Raw genomic sequence first — 26,437 nt, 5'->3', positions numbered from 1 at the left:
TCACTCTCCTTCAGCCTCAAATTCCTTATCTGTAAAATGGCAATAACTCTACCTGTTGGTGAGGTTTATTGGGAGACCTAGTGGAGATAACAGATGTAAAACACCTAGCGCCCATGACCTGGCAGGTGGAAGGCACTAAATAAATGGCTGTATCCTCTATCTATCAGCTTCTTTAATGCACAGCATCTGGTGTGGGATGATACAGTGACTCAGTCAAAGTCTTTGGATTGGATTGAGAAAGATGTGACATATTGGAGGGTGTATTAGTCAGGCTTCTCCAGAGAAACACAGCCAATAGAGAGAAACTTAGTTTAGGGAATTGGATCATGGGCTCGTGGGTGCTGACAGTTCTGATATCCTTAGATATCAGTCAGCTGGCTGGAAATCCAGGTTGCAGTCTAGAGGCCCAAATCTGCAGAACAGGCCAGCAACTTTGAGTCTCATGCAAAGTTCCTCAGGCTGTAGTCTTGAGGCTAACCTGTTTCATGCTCAGGAAGCTTCAGTCCCTGCTCTTAAGCTTTTTCAACTGATTGGATGAAGAAACTGCCCCCCACCCCCGTTATCATGGGTAATACAATTCCCTTAATGTCTACTGGGAGAAAAGTATGACCAACCTAGAAAGCATATTGAAAAAACAGAGACATTGCTTTGCCAACAAAGGCCTGTCAAGTCAAAGCTATGGTTTTTCCGGTAGTCATGTACAGACATGACAGGGAAAGCTGAGCGCCAAATTATTGATGCTTTTGAACTGTGGTGTTGGAGAAGACTCTTGAGAGTCCCTTGGATAGTGAGGAGATTGAACCAGTCTATCCTAAAGGAAATCAGCTGTGAATATTCATTGGAAGGACTGATGCTGAAACTGAAACTGCAATATTTTGAACATCTGATGTGAAGAAGCGACTCATTGGAAAAGACCCTGATGCTGGGAAAGATTGAAGGTAGGAGGAGAACAGGACAACAGAGGATGAGATGGTTGGATGGCATCACCGACTCAATGGACATGAGTTTGAGTAAGCTTCGGGAGCTGGTGATGGACACGGAGGCCTGGGCGTGCTGCAGTCCATGGGGTCACAAAGAGTTGGCCATGACTGAACAACTGAACTGAACTGAAAATCTAGTGATAACAACGTGAATCAAGTATTCAAGTACATTTCTACCCTCCATCTATTGGCTAACATTTCAAAAACCGGGCACCAGAGCCAAGCCAAGATGACTTTTACTTTATTCATCACAGTGGGTAAGCAGTACACTGAGAAACATCACCTCCCAAACAGAATCTCTAGCCAATGGGCTATCTGTAACTTTACTCCTCAAGTAAAATCTGCTCCCTGGCCTCAGAATCCACATGAAATAATGAAGAGAACTTGAGGCAGTGGTGATTTAAGCAGCGATTTGGTGCGATATCTTTATTCATTTGGGCCACGTGACTGCAGGGAATGAAATGGGATGGGGTGGTGAAGGAAAGGAGATGATGAATTTATTGCCCTCGCCACCTCCCTGCGCCCAGGTAGCCGACTTCAATAGGTCTGACTGGTATTAATGCCTTTGTGTGTAGGGTCACTATTAACATCAGGTGTGTGGTACGAGAAACTTGGTGGGCAAATCAGATAGTATGGCCAAATATTCATTTCTCAGAGTGGATGGAAGGAGAAGAAGAAGAGTAAAGAATGATGAACCACAGGTTAGTTATGAGTCAGTTTCTAAAATCTCAGTATTTCCTCACAAGGTGTGTGTGTGAATTCTTTTCTTTATCTGAGAATTGGCTTTCTATATGAAGAAATATCATTGTGAGAGACTCCTTGTGACATGTGAAAAGTGGTTTGGAGTGAATTGGGTTAAGGTCATTTTCCAAATGTTTCACACTGAGTGTTTATTTTTTAACGGGACAGCAGTGGCCCTAAAGAACTGAACCAAGTGGTTGAAATACAGGTTTCAGTTACCGAAATGTTAAGAGACTCTTTCTGGAATGGGTGTTCATCCTAGCCTGTGGTCGGTCACAGGCAACTCATAGGATTTGAACCGTGTCTTCCTAACATCATTTGTTTCTTGCCCTTCAACACGCTGGAGGCCGCAGTACCGATCACTAAAATTTCAAAGTAAGTTCTCTGAGAAAAGTAGCTCTCTAGAAAACAGCAGTGCCTGGGAAGCCGATCTAAAGTTTTAACATAACCTAGCTAAAGTTTTAACATAGAGGTTTAACATAGCCTAGTTTTAACATAACATAGATGTAATTTTTGTTAGCTTCACCCAAGATATGATTATTCAAAGAATATAGAGATGCACCTACTTCCGTATCTACCATTGGATTTTCCAAATGAACATACAGTAAGATCGGCCTGGTTTTCTTTCTTATTGATTTCTTTATTGTTGGCTGCACTGAGTCTTTGTTGCTGCATGAGGGCTTTCTCTAGCTGTGGAGAAGGACTGCTCTCTAGCGGTGGTGCGCGGGCTTCTCATTGCAGAGACTTCTCTTGTTGCAGAGCATGAGCTCTAGGCTCATGGCTTCAGTAGTTGGAGCAGGAAGGTTCAGGAGTGTGACACACAGTCCTAGTTGCTCTGCTGCACGTGGAATCTTCCTGGACTAGGGGTTGAATGCTTGCCCGTTTCATTGGCAGGTGGATTCTTTTTTTTTTTTTATCATTAATTTATTTTAATCAGAGAATAATGCTTTACAATATTCTGATGGCTTTTATCATATATCACCATGAATCAGCCACAGCTATACATGTGTTCCCCCATTCCTGAACCGGGGGTCCCACCTCCCTCCCCATCCTGTCCTTCTGGGTTGTCCCAGAGCACCAGCTTTGGGTGCCCTGCTTCATGCATTGAACTTGGGCTGATCATCTATTTTACATATGGTAATGTATATGTTTCAGTGCTATTCACTCAAGTCATCCGACCCTCCCCTTCCCCCACCGAGTTGAAAAGTCTGTTGTATAGGTCTCTGTCTTCATTGCTACCCTGCATGCAGAATCATTGCTACCGCCTTTCTAAATTCCATATATATGCCATTATATAAGTATTTGTCTTTCTCTTTCTGACTTACTTCTCTCTGTATAACAGGATCCAGGTTCATCCACCTCATTAGAACTGATTCCAGTGTGTTCCGTTTTAATAGAAGAGTAACATTCCATTGTGTATATGTACCACTACTTCCTTATCCATTCGTCTGCTGATAGACATCTTGGTTGCTCCAATGTCCTAACTATTGTAAATAGTGCTGCAGTGAACATAGGGGTACATGTGTCTCTTTCGAAAGACACGTGTACCCCAATGTTCATCGAAGCACTGTTTATAATAGCCAGGACATGGAAGCAACCTAGATGCCCATCAGCAGACAAATGGATAAGAAAGCTACGGTACAATGGTGAATGGTATTGTTTCCTTAATTTCTCTTTGTTTTCTCATTGTTCGTGTATAGGAATGCAAGGGATTTCTGTGTGTTAATTTTATATCCTGCAAATTTACTATATTTGTTGATTAGCTCTAGTAATTTTCTGGTAGAGTCTTTAGGGTTTTCTATGTAGAGGATCATGTTATCTGCAAACAGCGAGAGTTTCACTTCTTCTTTTCCTATCTGGATTCCTTTTACTTCTTATTCTGCTCTGATTGCTGTGGCCAAAACTGGTCAACCACTTGTAAAAGAATGAAACTAGAACACTTTCTAACACAATACACAAAAATAAATTCAAAATGGATTAGAGATCTAAATGTAAGACCAGAAATGATAAAACTCCTAGAGGAGAACATAGGCAAAACACTCTCCGACATAAATCACAGCAGGATCCTCTATGACCCACCTCCCAGAATATTGCAAATAAAAGCAAAAATAAACAAATGGGACCTAATGAAACTTAAAAGCTTTTGAACAACAAAGGAAACTATAAGCAAGGTGAAAAGACAGCCCTCAGATTGGGAGAAAATAATAGCAAACGAAGCAACAAAGGATTAATCTTAAAAATATACAAGCAGCTCCTGCAGCTCAATTCCAGAAAAATAAATGACCCAATCAAAAAATGGGCCAAAGAACTAAACAGACATTTCTCCAAAGAAGACATACACATGGCTAACAAACACATGAAAAGATGCTCAACATCACTCATTATTAGAGAAATGCAAATCAAAACCACAATGAGGTACCATTACACGCCAGTCAGGATGGCTGTTATCCAAAAGTCTACAAGCAATAAATGCTGGAGAGGGTGTGGAGAAAAGGGAACCCTCTTACACTGTTGGTGGGAATGCAAACTAGTACAGCCACTATGGAAAACAGTGTGGAGATTCCTTAAAAAACTGGAAATAGAACTGCCATATGACCCAGCAATCCCACTTCTGGGCATACACACTGAGGAAACCAGATCTGAAAGAGACACGTGCACCCCAATGTTCATCGCAGCACTGTTTATAATAGCCAGGACATGGAAGCAACCTAGATGCCCATCAGCAGATGAATGGATAAGGAAGCTGTGGTACATATATACCATGGAATATTACTCAGCCATTAAAAAGAATTCATTTGAATCAGTTCTAATGAGATGGATGAAACTGGAGCCCATTACACAGAGAGAAGTAAGCCAGAAAGATAAAGACCATTACAGCATACTAACACATATATATGGAATTTAGAAAGATGGTAACGATAACCCTATATGCAAAACAGAAAAAGAGACACAGATGTACAGAACAGACTTTTGGACTCTGTGGGAGAAGGCGAGGGTGGCGTGTTTCGAGAGAACAGCATCGAAACATGTATATTATCTAGGGTGAAACAGATCACCAGCCCAGGTTGGATGCATGAGACAAGTGCTCGGGCCTGTTGCACTGGGAAGACCCAGAGGGATCAGGTAGAGAGAGAGGTGGGAGGGGGGATGGGGATGGGGAATACATGTAAATCCATGGCTGATTCATGTCAATGTATGACAAAAGGCACTACAATATTGTAAAGTAATTAGCCTCCAACTAATAAAAATAAATGAAAACAAACAAACAAACAAATCTGGTTTCCTCGGGGTGTATGCCCAGCAGTGGGTCATATGGCAGTTCTATTCCCAGTTTTTTAAGGAATCTGCACACTGTTCTCCATAGGGGCTATACCAGTTTGCATTCCCACCAACCGTGGCAGAAGGTTCCCTTTTCTCCCCACCCTCCCCAGCATTTATTGTTTGTAGACATTTTGATGATGGCCATTCTGACCAGTGTGTGATGATACATCATTGTGGTTTTCATTTGCATTTTTCTAATAATCTATGATACTGAGCATCTTTTCATGTGTTTATTAGCTATCTGTATGTCTTTGGAGAAATGTCTGCTTAGGTCACTTGCCTACTTTTTATTGGATGTTAATTTTTTTTATATTGAGCCACATGAGCTGTTTGTATATTTTGGAGATTCATTCTTTGTCAGTTGTTTCATTTGCTATTATTTTCTCCTGTTCTGAGCACTGTCTTTTCACCTTGCTTATAGTTTCCTTCATTGTTCAAAAGCTTTTAAGTTTAATTAGGTCCCATTTGTTTATTTTTGTTTTTTATTTCCATTACTCTGGGAGGTGGATCCTAGAGGATTTTGCTGTGATTTAGGTCAGAGAATGTTCTGCCTATGTTTTCCTCTTAAGAGTTCTGTAAGTTCTGGTCTTACACATAGGTCTCTAATCCATTTTGAGTTTATTTTTGCATATGGTATTGGAAAGTGCTCCAGTTTCATTCTCTTATACATAGTTGACCAGTTTTCCCAGCACCACGAGCTGAAGAGACTGTATTTTATCTATTGTATATTTGTGCCTCCTTTGTCAAAGATAAGCTGTTCATAGGTGAAGGGATTTTTCACTGAACTTTCTGTTTTGTCCCATTGATTGATATTTCTGCCTTTGTGCCAGTACCATACTATCTTGATGACTCTGGCTTTGTAGTATAGTCTGAGTCGGGAAGGTGGATTCCTCCAGTTTCATTCTTCTCTCTCAAGATTGCTTTGAGCATTCTGGATCTTTGGTATTTCCATAGAAACTGTGAAATAATTTGTTCTAGTTCTGTGAAAAATACCATTGACAGTTTGATCAGGATTGTGATGAATCTATAGATTGCTGTGGGTAGTAGAGTCATTTTCACTATATTGATTCTTCACTCCAAGAACATGGTACATTTCTCTACTTGTGCTATCTTTGATGTCTTTCATCAGTTTTATTTTAATAGTTTTCTGTATCCAGGTCTTTTGTTTCTTAGCTAAATTTATTCCTAAGTATTTTATTCTTTTTGTTGCGATGGTGAATGGAATTGTTTCCTTAATTTCTCTGATTTTTCACTGTTAGTGTATAGGAATGCAAGGAATTTCTGTGTATTAATTTTATATGGCAGGCACATTCTTAACCACTGGACCACCAGGGAAGTCCTGGCCTCCTTGTCTTTGGGTGTGAAGCTCTCTGAGATCTGACACACAGTGAATTCCGGTGATCACTACCATGACCAGGAACAGGCCACGTCCATCACCCTGAAAATGCCCAGGTGCTGCCCCTTTCTGGTTTCTCCTTCCACACCTGAATCCCTGGCAAAAGGATCTGTGCTCCTTCACTACATTTTGGCCTTTGCAAATTTAAAATTCCTTACGTATTCTGAATATAAGACCTTTCTCATACCTGTGATTCACAAACATCTTTCCCCTAATAACAAACGGCTTCACTTTTCATTGCAAGAGATGGGACTGATGAAAACTAGTTTTCCTCCCCACACTCAGAGCCCAATATTGTGTAGACAGCAAGTGCTCATGAGAGTCTTCAGAAGTGAAAATGAATTCTGCTGTCAGTCTGAGTTCTCAGCTAGTCCCCAGAGCTATATTTCTCATCTCTGATCCCCTACCTGAAGGGAAAATATAATAGAACTGTCTAAGGACAGGTGCTATATCTTTTGCTGTCTTCTTCCTCACACCAGTATTTGCAGTATCAACCAAGCAATGACCAGCAGTCTGTTCTCAATATGTGTCTGTAGACCAAATGAAAAGTACCTGATTTGTTCCAGGTGCTTTACTTTATAATTGTGTTGTGTCATAGTACTGATACAGTGGATGAACCATTTTCTATGTGGTATTCTCTCTTGTCATTTAGCATCTTATTATAAGAACTATATTATACATTTTTAAAAGTTTTGCAGGCTATTTTACATTCATTTGGTCTTCCCTGGGGGCTCAAATGGTAAAGAATCTGCCAGCAATGCGGGAGACCTCGGTACAATCCCTGTGAGACCAAGGGTCAGTACCTCGGTCGGAAAGATCCCCTGGAGAAGATAATTGCAACCCACTCCACTCTTCTTGCCTGGAGAATCCCCATGGACAGATGAGCCTGGCAGGCTACAGTCCAGGGGGTCTCAAAGAGTCAGACAGGGCTGAGTGACTACACTTTGACTTTACCCTCATTCCCATTATTTTATTTCTTTCCCCTATTGGGGATAGGAAAGCATCCTGCAAACCAGTGTGCAGACTACAATCTGACAGACTTGAGACCTGAACGGAGGGACACTCTTGGAGGAACCCGGAGAACCTGGACAGCTGACCCTTCTTCTGTGGGTTACAGTTCCCAAAGGCAAAAACGAGGGCAGTAATACCACCTGCTTCTTGGGTGGTGTCCAGTATCAATTACCCAGCAGGATCTTAGCTTGCCACTTGTCCCTGTCATGTTATTATTGTAGGTGGCTCAGATAGTAAGGAGGCAGCCTGCAATGCAGGACACCCAGGTTCAGTCCTTGGGTTGGGAAGATCCACTGGAGAAGGAAATGGCAACCCACTCCAATAGCAGTGTCCCATGGGCAGAGGAGCCTGGCAGCCTACACAGTCCAGTTCAGCTCGGTCGTACAGTCGTGTCCGACTCATTGCAACCCCACAAACCGCAGCGCACCAGGCCTCCCTGTCCATCACCAACTCCCAGAGTCCCCCCAAACCCATGTCCATCGAGTCGGTGATGCCATCCAACCATCTTATCCTCTGTCGTCCCCTTTTTCTCCTGCCCTCAATCTTTCCCAGCATCAGGGCCTTTTCAAGTGAGTCAGCTGTTCGCATCAGGTGGCCAAAATATTGGAGTTTCAGCTTCAACATCACTCCTTCCAATCAACACGCAGGACTGATGCCCTTTAAGATGGACTGGTTGGATCTCCTTGCAGTCTAAGGGACTCTCAAGAGTCTTCTCCAATACCACACTTCAAAAGCATCAATTCTTCGGTGCTCAGCTTTCTTTATAGTCCAACTCTCACATCCATACATGACCACTGGAAAAACCATAGCCTTGACTAGACGGACATTTGTTGACAATGTAATGTCTCTGCTTTATAACATGCAGTCTAGGTTCGTCATAACTCTCCCTCCAAGGAGTAAGCATCTTTTAATTTCATGGCTACAGTCACCATGTGCAGTATTTTGGAGCCCCCCAAATTAAACTCTGTCACTGTTTCCCCATCTATTTGCCATGAACTGATGGGACCAGATACCATGCTCTTAGTTTTCTGGATGTTGAGTTTTAAGCCAACTTTTTCACTCTCCTCTTTCACTTTCTTCAAAGGACTCTTTGGTTCTTCTTCACTTTCTCCCATAAGGGTGGTGTCATCTATTTATGTGAAGTTATTGATATTTCTCCTGGCAATCTAGATTCCAGCTCGTGCTCCCTCCAGCCCAGCGTTTCTCATAATGTACTCTGGTTTTAGGAAAGGCAGAGGAACCAGAGATCAAATTGCCAATATCCCCTGGATCATTGAAAAAGCAAGAGAGGGGGGCTTCTGCCTGAGGCCTCCCTCCCTCTGCCCTCGCCCGCTAGTCTGCCTGTCCCCCAGCTGTGACAATGTAGAGCCTTGATATACTCCTTTCTCTATTTGGATCCAATCTGTTCATCCACGTCCAGTTCTAACTCTTCCTTCCTGACCTGCATACAGGTTTCTCAAGAGGCAGGTCAGGTGGTCTGGTATTCCTATCTCTTTCAGAATTTTCCACAGTTTTTTATGATCCACACAGGCAAAGGCTTTGGCATAGTCAATAAAGCAGAAATATATGTTTTTCTGGATGCTTTTTATTTTTGATGATCCAGCGGATGTTGGCAATTTGATCTCTGGTTCCTCTGCCTTTTCTAAATCCAGCTTGAACATCTGGAAGTTCACGGTTCATGTATTGCTGAAGCCGGGCTTGGGGAATTTTAAGCATCACTTTACTAGCGTGTGAGATGAGTGCAATTGTGCGGTAGTTTGAGCGTTCTTTGGCCTTTCCTTTCTTTGGGATTGGAACGAAAACTGACCTTTTCCAGCTCTGTGGTCACCGGTGAGTTTTCCAAATTTGCTGGCGTATTGAGTGCAGCACTGTCACAGCATCGTCTTTCAGGATTTGAAATAGCTCAACCTATTCGATCACCTCCACTAGCTTTGTTCATAGTGATGCTTCCTAAGGCCCACTTGACTTCACATTCCACGATGTCTGGCTCTAGGTGAGTGATCACACCATCGTGATTATCTAGGTCGTGAAGATCTTTTTTGTACAGTTCTTCTGAGTATTCTTGCCACCTCTTCTTAACATCTTCTGCTTCTGTTAGGTCCCTAGCATTTCTGCCCTTTATTGATTCCATATTTGCATGAAATGTTCCCTTGGTATCTCTAGTTTTCTTGAAGAGAGCTCTAGTCTTTCCCCTTCTATTGTCCAAGGCGTCTTAAAGAACCTGACAGGACCGAGCAACTTTAATTTCCACGTCACTTACACATTTTCAAGTCAAAAATCACTGTCATCATAAAATTCTATTTAAATACAACATTTCCTCTAGGATCAGAAGCAAGACAAGGGAACTCACTCTCTCCACCATTATTCAATACATCAGCCTATATTATTTTAATTTTCAGTGTCAATGGGTTTGCTCAAAGTTTTCACAAAGGGCTCAGCTGCAGTTTGAACCAGCCAACCTGCCCAAGCAGAGAAAACCATCTGCAGCTTCTAAAGGCAAAAGGTTTCCTTTCGTTTTTTAAAAAGGCGAAGGGCGGAGGAGAAACGGGATGGTGACACTTGGAGCAACACTGCCACCTGCTGACCACAGAAACCAAAACGCCACAAACCCAGAAGAAAAGCCAACGGTTTTCTTGGGTTTTCGTGGAGAGGACTGGACACTCTGGATGCGGAAGGTAAGGGGGATTCCCATGAGGACCAGAGACAGGAAGGCAACCTCTCGAAGTGGCTCGATTAAACCACCCGTGGACGCGGACTCAAGCGGCTCGCGAAACCAAGGAAACCCGGGCAGAAAGTCAGAATGTCTCACATATCCGGAGCTTGGTGGGCGGTGCTGTGACCCGATTGGCTGGTTCTGGGCCTGCGCGGAGCCACCCAGTGAAGCCCTTGTCAGTCTCCTGGCAGGGGTCGGTTGAAAGTTTTCTCCTGGACCCCGTTTCAAAGTCTTCACTGAGGAACCTGACCGTGTATGTCCGGGTCCTGTCGCCCACTGCCGAAGGCCCACAAGTGCGGAACCCGTACAAGTCCCCCGTATTTCTCCTTCCGTCCACCCCAGGCCTGTGAACGCGATCCTCCCGTGGTATACTCACCGTTCCTTCCGCTCTCACTATTCTGATCCGTCCTCAGTGCCCACGAGGCTCACTGGGTCACTCGGGAGACTCTCCGTCCTCGTCGATGTTCCCCTCCTCTCCACCCGAGCATCCCCCTGCCCGTGGTCTCCCCGCCCCCGCCCCCGCCCCCGGGCATCAGGAAAGACCGCGCCCCTCATGGTGTCCTGTTTCTAACCTTCTTCCCTCTCATCACCCTCAACATGATGGCCTGTCCTCCAGCTCCCTAGCTCTAGTGCCAGTGCACGGATACCAGTACATCCTGGAAACCCTCACCTCTACTACAATAAGTCCTTCCATTATCATCCGCCAGGCACCTCCCAGATCAGATCGGCTCCTTGCACACTCCTGACTATTCACTCCCTGCCTGTGTCTGAGCACCTGAGCGTTGAGGAGCAAACTTTACAGAAGTGTCTCTTCTTAAACCCGTGATTCAGTCTCACCTGCCTACACTACTACACTACACAGTAGTAACCTTTCTCCATCCTAATGACCAGCCCCACCCGCCAATAATTCGCGGAGAAGCAAGCAGCAACTCAGTGGGATTTCTCAAGTTTCCCAATCCCAAAGTGCATGTTTCTGCCCTGGCAGTCTGTTGCCCGTCTGCCCGAGTCCTACTGACTGCACCCAGCCCCTCACCTCTGCCCGGGATCCCATCCCTTGCACCTTCCCAGGGACTTCCAACCTGCAGTTATCACCCCTCTCGCCTGAACCAGCCCCTGCTCCCTCTACATCGCAGCATTCCACAACACAGGGGGAAACCCATCCTCTTCTACCACCCTATTCTGTAGCTACTGGCACATCACCGGTTGCCCTTCAGAACAAAATTGCTTCAAATTCTGCTGAGGTATTCTTTACTCAGCCCCCTTCCATGAATCTTTTGTCCCAGTCATTCCACTGTAACTGGCCTTGTCAAGCCCATCATTAAAATTGATACTTCCTGATACCGCAGACACTCTTCACTGCTCATCTTGGCCAACATCTAAGGCACCTTCGGCATATATGATTCTTGTGTTCTTTATCCCTGTTTTTTTATATTTCAGGGGCTGGGGCTTCTGTGACACCAAAGTATCCTAACTGTACTTGACAAGGGACACATTCTACCCTATGCCCCCTTTGACCTGGATATTGTATGGGAAGTCTTGGGTCAAATGAAAGACAAGCCAAAGAAAACAGCTTCCCAGTCACAGTGGGGAACGGCCCACAGAGGCAGTGGCGGGCAGAGGTGAGAGAGCTCAGACAGGGAGGTGTGACAAGAAATGAAGAGGAACACCAGGGAAAGGAGGATTTCACCCCATTCACACTTGGGACTCACAGGGGGCACACTGCGCAATGACCCAATGTTGTCTTTGGGCAGATGGGTGGCTGTCGTTTAGGAATTTCGTTTTCTGGAGCTGATCTTGGTGCCTGCTTTGCTGCAGGTGAAATCCAAGGGAGGGCTCTGCATCACCTGAGGGAGAAATGTGGAAAGGGACTGAATCCAGACGAAACCTAAGCAGCCAATGGGCTAGGAGGCCTTGCGGCTGAGGCTGAGGAGTGGACATCCCTGCCCAGGGGTGGGCTGGACGATGAGACCCAGATTCAGAGGGGTCTGAAGATGCCTGCAGAGTGGCTGAGGCTCAGTCAGCCAGGGAGCACTGGATCCACAGCAAGAGGAGGGAGACAGAAATGCAAGTTTCACCACCCCCACCCACGGGCGGTGCAGGTCAGCATCAACAGGTGGAGCCAGGAGAGGACAGTCATCTTTCCCTCAGGGACCGCTGAGGCCACTGTGAGGAACAAAGGTATGCTGTGTTATAGACTACCCCTCCCACATTACCGCAAGCCTTGTAAGTGACACATACCCCTGCTCCATGGCTGAAAGAAGAAGAGAGCATTTTCACCAGGATATACTGAGCATTTTTATCTTTGGATATTCAGTTGGTTGCATGCAACCACGCTTTCCATGTTAGAAGCAACTGCAATAGGAGTTTTCTGGTGACTAACTAGTATAACGGTGAATACTCATGAGGAAGATCAGATCAGCCAGGGAAAACAAATACACTAAAGTGTCCATGGAATCTGAGGAGCATACATTGAGACTGTGATCTCAACAACCCATGCGCCCCCACCCCCGCCACCGCCCTGGCTCTTCCCGTGACCAAGGGTCGCAGAGGCAGAGTGGGGCCCAGAGGGAGAGGAAGGTCTTCCTGGAACTCCAATGCTGCTTTGAAACCACCACTCTCCCTTCACCTCGACGTGAACACTCACCTGTGAAGATCATTCCAATTCTCCATTCTGTCTTCTAGTCAACAGTCCTGATGATTCTTTTGGAACTGGCATCCTGGTCTCTTTGGTTTGGAGAACAGAAAATAGCATACCCTGCAAGCACACAGACCTCTACTTCCAATACGCTGCGTCTTTGATTCCTTTCAAGCCATGCTTCTTGAAAGCACAGACTCCAGGAGCATCCTTATCTGGTTACCTCTTGATTCCTCCTCTGAGTACCCATCCACACAACATCCCCTTGCTAATGCATCCCAAGAGCTCCGTGGGCCAAACCGTAGTACCCGGTACTGTATTGGCCACAGACACATTCCGTTTTCAAAAACACTTTCCTTGGTCAGAGTCTCTGACAGAAGCGCATCCTGGCTTTCCTCCTCCCTCTCAGTCCATTACTTCTAAGACTCTTTGTGTGTCCATTTACATTGATCCCCTCCTAAATCTTGGTTTTGCTTTCCTCTGGTTTCCCACCTCTGCCCCGTGCTCTTCCATTCTACACATAATCCTTGGGTGACCACGTCACCCCCCAGAGCTTTTACCCATCTGACTTGTTTTCATTAGTATCCCTCTATGCTGATAGCTTTTCCTATCACCATATCTACCTAAGACGTCCCAACTGGGCCCCACTTCCCCCACAGGCTGAGACGTATAGGCCATCTGCACTCAGATGTCCCATAAGCACTTCAGACCTGCTAGTAGCCCCAGGCCAATGTTCCCTGGGGTGTCTCACGGATGGACACGGCCATCCACCCAGTTCCTTCAACCACAATCCCGGACATGCTGCTGGGTGTGATCTTCACTGAGCCATGACTCCCCTGGAGCTGCTCTGGAAAAGGCTGACCCGAGATCTTCCTGTTGCCACAGGTGGGGATCCGTTCCTCTCAGGGGCCCTGTTCCTACAGACACACTCTGAAGGTGTCCTGAGCACAGGCCATCACCCTCCTTTGGATCTCCGAGAGAACCTGGCCACTGTAATCCATCTGAGAGGATGAAAGCCTTGTCTTTAACAGGACGGTGAGTCAGGACACAGCAGTGTAAGCCCATCATTGGGGAACATGCCCAAGAATATCCAGAAGAGATTCCTAAAGTAGAACGTTTCGAGAGGTGGGTCTTAAAAGGTGTGCATCAAACAAGGGATTGCTTAATTGTAGTTTTCCCAATAAACATCCTGTTCTTATTTGGTCTTCATCTGAGCATGGGAGTTAATTTGATAACACAGGAAAATAGTTCAAAACAGCAACTGAGCCCAGGCAGCAGATATGCTGACACCCGATCCTTCCACATCAACATCAATAGCTACAAATCTCAGCCATCTTTAATCTCTTTTTGAAGCACTCTTTTGATCTGTCCAATGCAGTAATCTCCACAGTGTTTCAGAAATGTATTCAACTAACTAGGCACAAGGGATCCTGATAAGAACTACAACATACTGAGTTTCACTAACAACAGCAGGGTTTATACTGTAAAACTTTGGATTCAGGAACATGCAGCAGAGCAAGCACAAGGTCAGTTTTCAAACAAGTATTTATTTGGGCAAGTTGTCCCTTTCCTCAGCCTAAGGTGCCTGTCAAGCATAGCGGGCCACGATGAAAGCCTGCTTTGCTTGTAGAGAGTTGGAAGTTTTCGATGTTCGATTTCTTCCAGTAAGAATCGGTTCTGGTTCCACAGCTGCAAGCTCGGCTTCCGTAAGAGAACTTTTTCACATAATGCTCATGCCAGGGCTACACACCAACCCTACTATATCAGACTCTCCTGGGATGTGCTGCCAGCATCAGCTCTTCTAAAGCCTCTCCAGGGGAGATGTGATGCACAGTTAAGATTGAGAAGCACAATCACATGATGCTTCACCTGTCCTGGTTTAAATAGAATCCTCAACTGAGGAGCAATGTTTGCTACTAATGAAATTTTTAAAAAATTTGTAATTAAAAATTCCCTTCAGAGGTAAATTCCCTTCTGAGGGATTTTGACATATTTATTCACAGCCATATTTAGAACAATTTCAATGACTCAGAGATGTGTCATGACCCCAATTCCTCTTCCTTACCAGACAATCAGGCAGATGGAGGGGAGGGAATGCCCCTCAGTCCTGGTGGCAGAAGGAGGATGGATCAAGTTCCGTTGTCTTGGTTACTGCTCTGCTGAGCATCCCTCCTGGGTTGCTGAGCTCAGGCAGGGGGCCTCACACCAGGCAACAGGTATTCCTGTGACCAGAGGTTGGAGCTAAGGGCTGAGATCCGTTACCAGGGAAACGGAAGCTGGGTCCACGTGATTTGAGAAGAATGGGAAAACAACGAAGTGGAATTTCAGATGCAGGGTGGGTTTTGGGAGCCTGTCCAGAGCCATTGACTTGTGGTCACACAACCGGCCCCTTGAGTCAACACAGAGACACACTAGTTGTGTGTGCTCCCTGGGGATTTTGTCCTGACGTGCACAACGACTGTTTCTGGAGGGAGCATCTAGCACTCGTGGAGGAGGCTGGACCCAGAACGTGGAAGGAGCAGGGGCACGCCTCGTTGTTACAAAGCAATGGCATGTCTTTCCCCACATGTCTCACTTGGACATCTGCATTACCTTACTAAACTGCTTTACTGAGGTATAATTACATACCACAAATCACACCCATCACTTCCAGGGCAGTGACTTTTAGCACCTTCACACAGTGGTGCAACCCCCACCACAGTGCAGGTGTGGAACACCGCCAGCGCCACTAAAGTTTCCGCGTACCCGTCAGCAGTGGATCCCCAACAGGACCTGCAGGCCCAGGCATCCTCTCGTCTGATTTCCCTCTCTGTAGATTTGCCCTTTCTGGGCATTTCATATCAACGGACTCCCGCAGGAAGTGGCCTTTTGTGTCTGGGATGTTTCACTTAGCGTAATGCTTTGGAGGCTCACCCATGTGGCAGCAGAAAGCAGAAGTTCATCACTTTTCATCCATCTATGCTATTCCACTGTATGGCTACATACAGCATACTTTGTTTACCACTCTCCAGCTGACTGGAAACTCTCCATGTGTCAGAGCCCAGAGAGCTGCACACCCAAGGACAAGCAGGCCAGGAATTCCCTGGTGGTCCAGTGGTTAAGAATGTGCCTGCAATATTGTTAAGTAGTCTCCAACTAATATAAGTAAATTTAAAAAATTAAAAACAGTGTGCCTGCCATAAAAAGTGAATGCACAGAAATCCATTGCATTCCTATAAACTAATAACAAAAAATCAGAAAGAGTAATTAAGGAAACTATCCATTTACCATTGCAATGAAAAGAATAAAATACTTAGGAATAATTGTACGAAAAGAAACAAGAGACCTGTATACAGAAAACTATAAAAAAGAAACTGACAAAAGAAATCAAAGATGACACAAAGAGATGGAGAAGCGTACCATGTTCTTGCATTGGAAGAATCAGTACAGTGAAAATGACTCTACTACCCAAAGCAATCTGTAGATTCATCACAATCCCAATCAAACTACAAAAGGTATTTTTCACACAACTAGAACAAATAATTTCTCAGTTTGTATGGAAACAGTAAGGACTCTGAATACCCAAAGCAATCTTCAGAAAGAAGAATGGAACTGGAGGAATCAACCTTTCTGACTTCAGACTATACTACAGACTATACTACAAAGCTACAGTCATCAAGACAGTCATCAAGGCAGTATGGCAGAAAGACAGAAATATAGATCAATGGAACAAAATAGGGAACCCAGAGATAAATCCACACAACTATGCACAGGTTATCTTTGACAAACGAGACACAAATATACAATGGCGTAAACAAAGTCTCTTCAACACGTGATGCTGGGCGAAATGCTCAACTACGTAAAAGAATGAAACTGGAGCACTTTCTAACACCACACAACAAAATAAACTCAAAATGGATTAAAGATCTAAATGTGAGACCAAAAACTATAAAACTCTTAAGAGGAAACCGTACGCAGAACACTGTCTGACATAAATCACAGCAAGATCCTCTATGGCCCACCTTCCAGAGTAATGGAGATAAAAACACAAATAAACAAAAGAGACCAAATTTAACTTAAATGCTTTGGCACAATGAAGGAAACTGTAAGCGAAGTGAAAAGATGGAACTCAGAATTGGAGAAAATAACAGCAAATGAAACAACTGACAAAGAAGGAATCTCCAAAATATACAAGCAGCCCATGCAGCTCAATACCAGAAAAACAAACAACCCCATAAAAAGGGGGCAGGAGATCTAAACAGACATTTCTCCAAAGACATAGAGGTGGCTACCAAACACATGAAGAGATGCTCAACATCACTCATTATTAGAAAACTGCAAATCAAAACCACAATGAGGTATCATCTCACACAGGTCAGAATGGCCATCATCAAAAAGTCTACAAACAATAAATGCTGGAGATGGTGTGGAGAAAAGGGAACCTTCTTCCACTATTGGCGGGAACGCAAACTGGTACAGCCACTATGGAGAACAGAGTGGCGATTCCTTGAAACACTGGGAACAGAACTGCTACACCACCCAGCAATCCCACTGCTGGGCATACACCTCGAGGAAACCAGAAATGAACAGACACATGTACCCCAATGTTCACAGCAGCACTATTTACAACAGCTAGGACATGGAGGGAATCTAGATGTTCATCGGCAGATGAATGGATGAGGAAGTTGTGGTGCGTATACACAATGGACTATTACTCAGCTATAAAAAGGAATGCATTCAAATCAGTGATAATAATGTGGATGAACCTGGAGCCTATTATACAGAGAGAGGTCAGTCAGAAAGAGAAAGACAAATACTCGTATTAAAGCATATATATGGAATTTAGAAAGACGGTAGCAACGATTCTACATGCAGGGAGGCAACGGAGACAGTGACTTACAGAACATACTTTTCGACTCAGTGAAAGAAGGCAAGGGTGGGATGATTTGAGAGAACAGCAGTGAAACATATATACTCCCATATGTAAAACAGATGACCAGTGGAAGTTCATTGCATGAAGCAGGGCACCCAAAGCCAGTGCTCTGGGATAACCTAGAGGGATAGGGTGGGGAGGGAGGTGGGATGGGGGTTCCGGAGGGGAGGACACATGTATACCTGCGGCTGATTCATGTTGATATATGGCAAAAGCCATCACAATATGGTATAGTAATTATTTTCCGATTAAAATAAATTTATGATTAAAAAAATAAAACAGAATCCACCTGCCCATGCAACGGGGCAGGCGTTCTGTCCCTAGTTCAGGAAGATTCCACGTGTCCCAGGGCAACTAAGACTGTGTGTCACTACTGAACCCACCTGCTTCGACTACTGAAGCCCTCGAGCCTAGAGTCCATTCTCCGCAACAAGAGAAGTCTCTGAGATGAGAAGCGTATGCACCGCCGCTAAAGGGTAGTCCTCCTTTTCCACAACTAGAGAAAGCCTCGTGCAGCAACAAAGACTCAGTGCAGCCAACAATAAATAGATAAATAATAAGAAAGAAAACCGGGCCAATCTTACTGTGTGTTCATTTGAAAAATCCAATGGTAGATACCGAACTAGGTGCATCTCTCTAGATTCTTTGAATGATCATATCTTGGGTGAAGCTAACAAAAATTACATCACAGGCTATATTAAAATTTTAGATCAGCTTCCGAAGCACTGCTCTTTTCTAGAGAGGTACTTTTCTCAGAGAACTGTTACTGAGGAACTTTAGTCACTGGAACGGAGGCCTCCACCACATTCAAGGGCAGAAAGCAAAAGACATTAAGAAGACACGGTTCAAATCCTATGAGTTTATGAGTTGCCTGTGACCACTGGCTAGGATGAACATACATCCCAGAGTCTATTCACATTTCAGTAACTGGAACCTCTATTTCAACCACTTAGTTCAGTTCTTTAAGGCCACTGCTATCCCCTTAAACAAACATTTGGTGTGAAACACGTGGAAAATGACCTTAACCCAATTCACTGCCAACCTTCTGTCACATGTCACAAGGAGTCTCTCACGATGATATTTCCTCACCTAGACAGCCAATTCTCAGATAAAGAAAAGAATTCACACACACACATCTTGTGAAGAAATACTAAGATTTTAGAAACTGACTCACAACTAACCCATGGTTCATCATTCTTTTCTCTCGTCTCCCTCCATCCACTCTGAGAATTGAATATTTGGCCATGCTGTCTGATTTGCCTACCAACTGCTCATACCACACACAGGATGTTGTTTCAAGTGAGCCTATATACGCGCCATTGACACCAGCCAGCCCTACTGAAGTCGGCTACCTAGGGGCAGGGAGGTGGCCGGGGCAATAAATTCATCATCTCATTTCCTTCATCACCCTGCCCCATTTCATTCCCTGCAGTCACTTGGACCAAACGAATAAAGATCTCGCACCAAACCGCTGCTTAAAGCACCACTGCCTCAAGTTTCCTTCATTATCTCACGTGGCTTCTGAGGCCAGGGAACAGATTTTACTTGAGATGAGTAAAGCTAGAGAGACAGCCCATTGGCCAGAGATTCTTTTTCGCAGGTGATGTCTCTCAGTATACTCTTTACGACCCCATGGACCAAGGCCCTCCAGGCTCCTCTGTCCAGGGGATTCTCCAGGCAAGAATACTGGAGTGGATTGCCATGGCCTCCTCCAGGGAACCTTCCCGACCCAGGGATTGAACCCAGGTGTCCTAATTCCCCTGCACTGCAGACAGATCCTCTACCGCTGAGCCCCCGGGGAAACCCATGATGAACGTAGACCACATATTTAAAAGCAGAGATGTCACTTTGCTGACAAAGGTCTGCAGAGTCAAAACGGTGGACTTTCCAGTAGTCGTGTACAGATGTGTGAGTTGGATCATTAGGAAGGCTGAGTGATGCTTTCAAATTGTGGTGCTAGAGAGATGATGCTTTAGAATCCCTTGGACACTAAGGAGAACTACTCTGCCCCTCCTAAAGGAAATGAATACTGAATACTCTGAATACTCACTGGAAGGACTGATGCTGAAGCTGCAATACTTTGGCCACCTGATGAGAATAGCTGACTCATTGGAAAACACCCTAGTGCTGGAAAAGAATGAAGGCAGGAGGAGAAGGGGGAGACAGAGGGTGAGATGGTTAGGCAGCATCACCAACACATGGACATTAATTTGATCAAACTCAGGGAGATAGTGTAGGACAGAGGAGCCTGGCGTGCTGCAGGTCATGGGCTCGTTAATAGTCGGACACGCCTGAGTGACTGAACCACCACCTCCACCTTCCCTTTGAGCTTCCCTAAGGTGCCACCGCCCCACACTCAGCGGGGCTAAGAAGCTTTCTGTGTCTGTCAGTGGTGAAGGCTGAAACTTCTGTCTTCACACACTCAGCGCCCCCTGCTTAGGGTTGATGGCGGGTCCTTAATGCTCATCACTCCCTCCCAGAGCTCAGACCAGGCAGCCTTCTCACAACAGTCATGGAGCACCTACCCTGCTACAGAAATGGGAGTTGGAGCTGTTTACCCCTCTCAGTGTGTCTTCTCCCTTTACATTCACTCCCACATTTCTTCCTGAGTCACCGAATCCAACTCTGCTCATCCCCACCTGGTCCCTCTAAGAAGCTGCACCTGCATCTCTAGGACATCTCTATCACCACATGCACGGGGTGGCTGCATGTACGCCCTGTGCCATGTATCTTCCTTCTCCTTTCTCTTCGGAATCTGTAGACTCCAAGACATCACAAAAAGCACTCCAGATCGCCCACAAAGGGGGTGGTGCTGCAGGGAGGCTGTGACTCTCATCCACAGCCTGGGTCAAAGCTGGACTGTGTTATAAGCGCCACAAGCTGCCCCACTGCATCATGGGAGCCAAAAGAGCAAAGGTCTGAAAGTCCTAACACAGACATTTCCGTGGACAGAACACCAGTGTCTTCCTTGGCACTTGTGAGCTGTTTTCTGGTTTGGGCCTACGGGGTCACTGACCTTTTTCACAACGCTTGCAGGCTTAGCTAGCCTTCCATCAGGACCTCTCTATTCCGCACAGCCCCCCACCTACTGTACGAAAGACATCACTTCTGAGTTCAGTGCGCTGATTGGCTTTTCACTTGGCAGGGATACCAACACAACTTTTTTATGCTGAAACCTCAAGACACCTGAGAACGAGTCTTCAGAAAGTCCATTTTTCAATTATAATAGAAAAACTGCCTATGTAACAATGAAGATACAACAAATTACAATACTAATACAATGTTATTTGAAAATTATCTAGACTGTCACACTTCAGAGAGAAAAACTTAGTATGTGGTCTATTGCCTTCCAGGTTTTGTTCTCTGCATTTTAGAAAATTACCAGATGGTGGAGGTAATGTCTTCATGATATTGTATCTGTTGCTCTGTCTGTGTATCATTATATTATACTATGGTTATGCTACTTTCCATAATGATGAGGGTGCTCCACTAATGTTGGTCAGAGGAAGCACTGTTTACCTCCCTATGGTCCAGGAACTGTTCCCTGTGATGTGTGCATGCTGACATGTCACCCCATGGTCTTTCACGCACTTAGGAGACACTGTGTTCAATCCATACTCAGATGCATAGTAATGTTTCATGCGGATGGACATGTAGATCTGCCCTTTGATCCAGACTACACTAGACCCTGCACTGTATTCCAGATTGCGGTCAGATGCCACACCTGGCTGTTTCTCTCTGGCCTGGGCACCAATCTGACTCAGCTCTTGCCAGCTAGGTGACTTTGTGCAGATGCATTCACCCATTAACATCTACGTGTCTCTGCTGCTCAGCTGATGAAAGGGATGATAGCATTACAGATGCTTACCTCAGAGTGTTGCTATGAGTACTCAAAGACTTCATTATGCGTTTATGTACGGAGAGCTACGCACGGTGCAGAAGGGGAGCTCTTCCTCCTGTGTCTCTTCACTTCTGTTTCCGCTTGTACTAGCAGCCCCCCGTCCCTGCCCCCACGCGTTCACCTCCCCCACCCCTACTCTGCTCTCTCTCCCCTGTGCCCCTGTCCTCAGAGTCTCCATCCCAAAACACAGCTGAACATCTCACGATTTACCCCAGAAAATATCCATACCATCACCCTTGGATTAAACAATCATGAACATTAGCAGAAAAAATAAGAAACACAATAAACGGGCAATGTAAAAACTACAGAAGAAATAAAGCATTACTGATGAACGTCTGACTGCTAATATTTTCATATCTTCATTAGATTCAGATCTTCAGAATTTGATATACGACAATTAGATTTGATAAACAATGCCAGAAAAGGTAATGCAATGTGGTTCCTTAAATAAGACCTAACAAATTGGGGGCACATGGTGTGTTCATGGGTTGAGAAATTCAATATAATTAGGATGTCAGTAGTCCCCATACAGGTCCAACAATTTCATACAATTCCAGTCAGAAATTCCAGCAGGACTTTATTGTACATAGAGACTAATTGATGATAAAATTTCTGTTGTAAGGCAAATGATCTAGAATAGATAATGATTCTGAAATACAACATTGGAGGAGTAACGCTAACCTGAAATTTACTTTGCAGCTTCAACCAAAAATTGTAAGCAACCATGTGTCTATGAAGGGATGAATGGATACAGAAAACGTGGTGACAGCAGTCAGAATGGCCACCATCAAAAAGTCTACAAAGAACAAATGCTGGATAGGGTGTGGAGGAAGGGCAACCCTCTTACACAGTGGATGGGAATGCAAACTGGTATAGCCACTATGGAGAACAGTGTGGGATTCCCTTAAAAACTGGGAATAGACCTGCCATGTGACCCAGCAATCCCACTGCTGGGCATAAACCCTGGGGAAACTAGAAGTGAAACAGACACATGGACCCCAATGTTCACCGCAGCACTGTTTACAATAGCTAGGACATGGAAGCAACCTAGATGCCCACTGGCACACGAACGGAGAAGGACATATACATGTGGTACATATACAATGGAATATTACTCAAGTATAAAAAGGAACGCATTTGAGTCAGTTCTAATGAGGTGGATGAACCTGGAGCCTGTGATACAAAGTGAAGTATGTCAGAAAGAGAATGAGAAATACTGTATATTAACACTTACATATGGAATTTAGAAAGACGGTACCAATGACCGTACATGCAGGGCAGCAAAAGAGACAGTGTTAAGCTCCATGCATGAAGCAGGGCACTCAAAGCCAGTACTCTGCAACAACCCAGAGGGATAGAAGGGGGAGGGAGGTGGGAGGGGGGTTCAGGATGGGGGCACACATGAAGCCCTAAGGCCAATTCATGTTGATGTATGACAAAAACATCACAATATTGTAAAGGAATTATCGTCCAATTAAAATAAATTTGAAAAGAGAAAATCTGAGATATACAATGGAATATTATTCAGTCACAAAGAAGAACATTCTGCCTTTTGCAACAACATGAATAGACTTCAAAGGCTTTATGCTAAGTGAAATAAGTGAAAGAAAGAAAGACATATATTGTATGTTCTCACTTATATGCAGAACCTAAAAAAGTCAAACTTACAGAAATTTCCAAGACTTTAGGATGGTGGTTCCAGGGCCAGTGCAAAATGTTGAATACAGGGTACAAACATCCAGGTATGAGATGAATAATTTGCGTGGATCCAATGTATAGCATGATGAGTATAATTTACAAAACTGTGTAATACAGTGAAAGCTAAGGGGGTAGATCTGAGATTTTATTTCCTCAATCATTTTTTAAAAGGATTATGTGAGGGGATAGAGTGCCAACCCTGCTGTGGGAATCGTTTTGCCAAATATATGTGTATCAAATCATCACATTGGCATCTTAAACTTACAGGTTATATGTCAATAATACCTCAAAAAAGGTGGAAAAAATAAGAGAGTCCTAAGTGTGTCTGGTGGGAGAGCCCTCAAGCTGTATTCTGTGTCCCTCTGACGTCTCCACATCATTCTTGAACTTTGCCTTGTTACTGACATGACAAGGTGAACCAGGATCATTTCCTTTCCTTCCTCAGCCTGGGAACCCATCATTTAGTGGAGAAAGGTGTTCAGAAGCTAGGATCTGGGGACTGGTGTAACTGTGGCCATTGGAATGTTGCTGTTTTCAGTAACTTGGAAATATACGTGTGTACACAATCACACACACAAACACATACACACACATCTATAGTTATATATCAGTCTACCCACATATGCACACCTATCGAATACAAGAAGTTTGCGTGGAGACCTTTAATTCCAGTAGAATTGCTGAGAATTTGTTCTAGTTTACTTCCTTTCTATACTGGAAATTCCCTTTTCCAAAAATGAAAGACGTGGCTCTCAGCATTCTTATGTATTTGGTGAATAGTTGATGAGTTGATGAATCCCAATGCATATAAGTGATCCCTCCTCCACAAAAGGGTCCTCCTCACAATCTATGCAGAACCATCCCTTGTCCTTGACTTCCACACCTCACTCAACCTTGCATCCATGAAACAGTTAGCCTCCTTCCCGCCCAAACCTCAGGGATATCCTTCTTTCCACCTTGGGCTCTGACTTTCCAGGCAGGGATGGCCCTTTAGACATACCCATGCCTTGCCTGGCAACACCTAACGGCTTTAGGACTGACTTGCTCAGGCACAAAAAAGGGAAGGGAAAGAAAGGGTAGGGACAGGAAAAGGTGACTATGTCCTAATAGAGTCAGCCAATCAACGTGAACTGGGCCAAACCCAAGCAATGTGATGAAGCCAGTCGTTTGTTTTTTTTGCCCCTCATTGTCCTCCAACTTCCCTTCCTGCCTCTGCCCTTGCGCCAGTTCCTGTTTCCTTCTTAAGTCCTGCCCTCCATCAAGACTACCAATGTTACAAGGCATGATTCCCACATTATAACTGATCTCTACTGTTTGGCTGACATTCAGTGTGACATCCCTGCAGCTGGGACACTCATACTCTCTCTCTCTCTCATGATGGACCAGAAGGTTTCACTCCTAATTTCAGGGATAGGAAGGAGAGAAGGTGCAGGGCACACGTTGGAGCCCTCAGTCCTTCATCTGTGAAATGCGGATGATCACAAATTGTGAGAGAAAGAGACAGCAGCAACCAGACCCCTTTCAATGAGTGCTACATGCCAAACCCTGTACATCACAGGACTCCTTGACATTCAGGAGCTCGCCAAGTAGATTTCCATGCCAGGACAGTTTCATTTGTTGTTCCTTCTGCCTGGAATGCTCTTCCCTTAGATAACCCCATAGCCTGCTCCCTCACTTCCTCCAGATCTCTGCTTACTTGCCATCTTTCAAGGAGTCTTTCCCTCCTTAACTTGAATAAAATAATAACATCATACCTACATATACCCTTTCCCCTGATCTAGCATTATCTTTCTTCATAGTGCCTGACACCCTTGATTTATTTACTGACCACCAAGTCTATCAAAGGAGAGACTTGGTCAGTTCTCTCCTGTCACAAACTCCTCCAACAGTGCTCAGGTATATGGCAGGTGCTCAGAAAACATTTGTGGAAGGATAGTCTGGAGCCAGGCAACACACATTGCTAACATGCGCAGGTACCCTCCAAGACACGCACTGGCCCCACAGTAATAATTATGAACAACCTGAGATTCCAGGAGGCAACTGATACACTCAACAACACACAGTCAGCATGTCAGGTTCCAGGTCTCAGAATCATATCTGCCAGCTTCCAAACCCTAAATCCTGGACAGAGAAGTCACAGCCAAGAATATAAGAGGTTTTATTTCTGACACAGAGACTCCAGACAGCTCAGATTGATACCCAGAGACACCAAAAAGAGCTCACTGAATCTCTGCACAGACAGCACACAACTTGTCTCAGACCCTCAAACACAACTGAGACCATCACCATAAACGCTGTGACAAAGACCCTCCAAACAGGCCAAAGTCTTCAAGACAGAAACAAATGAGAACTGCACAGATACTTCACACCATGGAGACTGACGCCCAAACCACTCAACACTTACCAAACTAATGCAAAAACCCTAAACGGAAAGAGAACCTTTAATAACTCAAGAACATCATACGACCTTCAGATAAAGTGCCCAGACAAATGGAAAACCTGCACCCTGTGCACAGATCCCCAAGCAGCTGAGACTTCGCACCTTTAGACAAACCCATCCTTAAAACAGCTCAGAGACATCACAACTTGGACCAGAATCAAAAACTCAGAGGTCTCACAATCTCAGGTGCACACGCCTACAAAGGGATCTCACACCCAGGGACTGAAAGGCCAGAAAGCTCCAAAAATGCACACCCCGGAATACAGGCACACACATCCTAGGGGCTTTGTACTATGGCTCACAAAATCCACTCAGATCAAATATCCCATCACTCACGACTCTGCCCAAAGGCTCAAGGAGATCAAATGTACCCAAACAGCACCTGTGTTGACACACGTAGCGATACTCGAGCCGAGGCTCCCTGGAACAGGTTAGTCTCCAGGGAGAGACAGCTAACTCAGAGACCTCTCCCTGGACATGAATTGCATGCATTTCTGCGAATATCCGTGCGCTGCCACACAATCCAGACTGAGCGAGAGCTAAACAAGACCGAAACGCCGTCACCATGCACAGCCAGCGACCGCGCCAAACCTCGCCACTAACCAGGGCAGCTATTCGACCCCTTCGGGAAAAGCAATAAAACTCAGAGAAACACTGTATGCTCTAAAAAGCCGCGAACGGCAACATGC

General features: G+C 44.9%; 1 long non-coding RNA gene across 7 annotated transcripts; it reads right to left on the bottom strand.

Annotated features, from left to right (window-relative positions):
• Positions 1-11,011: 11,011 nt before the first annotated feature.
• Positions 11,012-26,344, bottom strand: LOC122435008. Of its 7 annotated transcripts, XR_006267533.1 has the most exons (5): positions 21,578-22,133; positions 19,760-19,836; positions 14,863-15,073; positions 12,807-12,917; positions 11,012-12,006 (listed from the first exon to the last, which is right to left on the bottom strand). It is a non-coding gene; the product is annotated as an uncharacterized LOC122435008 (long non-coding RNA). The 7 variants fall into 7 exon arrangements; XR_006267532.1 differs by lacking the exons at positions 19,760-19,836; positions 21,578-22,133 and adding an exon at positions 23,279-26,344 and having other exon boundaries at positions 11,014-12,006; XR_006267535.1 differs by lacking the exons at positions 19,760-19,836; positions 21,578-22,133 and adding an exon at positions 23,279-26,344 and having other exon boundaries at positions 11,014-12,006; positions 14,863-15,019.
• Positions 26,345-26,437: the final 93 nt, after the last annotated feature.

Source organism: Cervus canadensis, chromosome X, assembly GCF_019320065.1.
Source record: "Cervus canadensis isolate Bull #8, Minnesota chromosome X, ASM1932006v1, whole genome shotgun sequence".
Taxonomy (NCBI): domain Eukaryota; kingdom Metazoa; phylum Chordata; class Mammalia; order Artiodactyla; family Cervidae; genus Cervus; species Cervus canadensis.
Note: the sequence above shows the minus strand (reverse complement) of the source record. Positions and strands in the feature narration are given on the sequence as shown.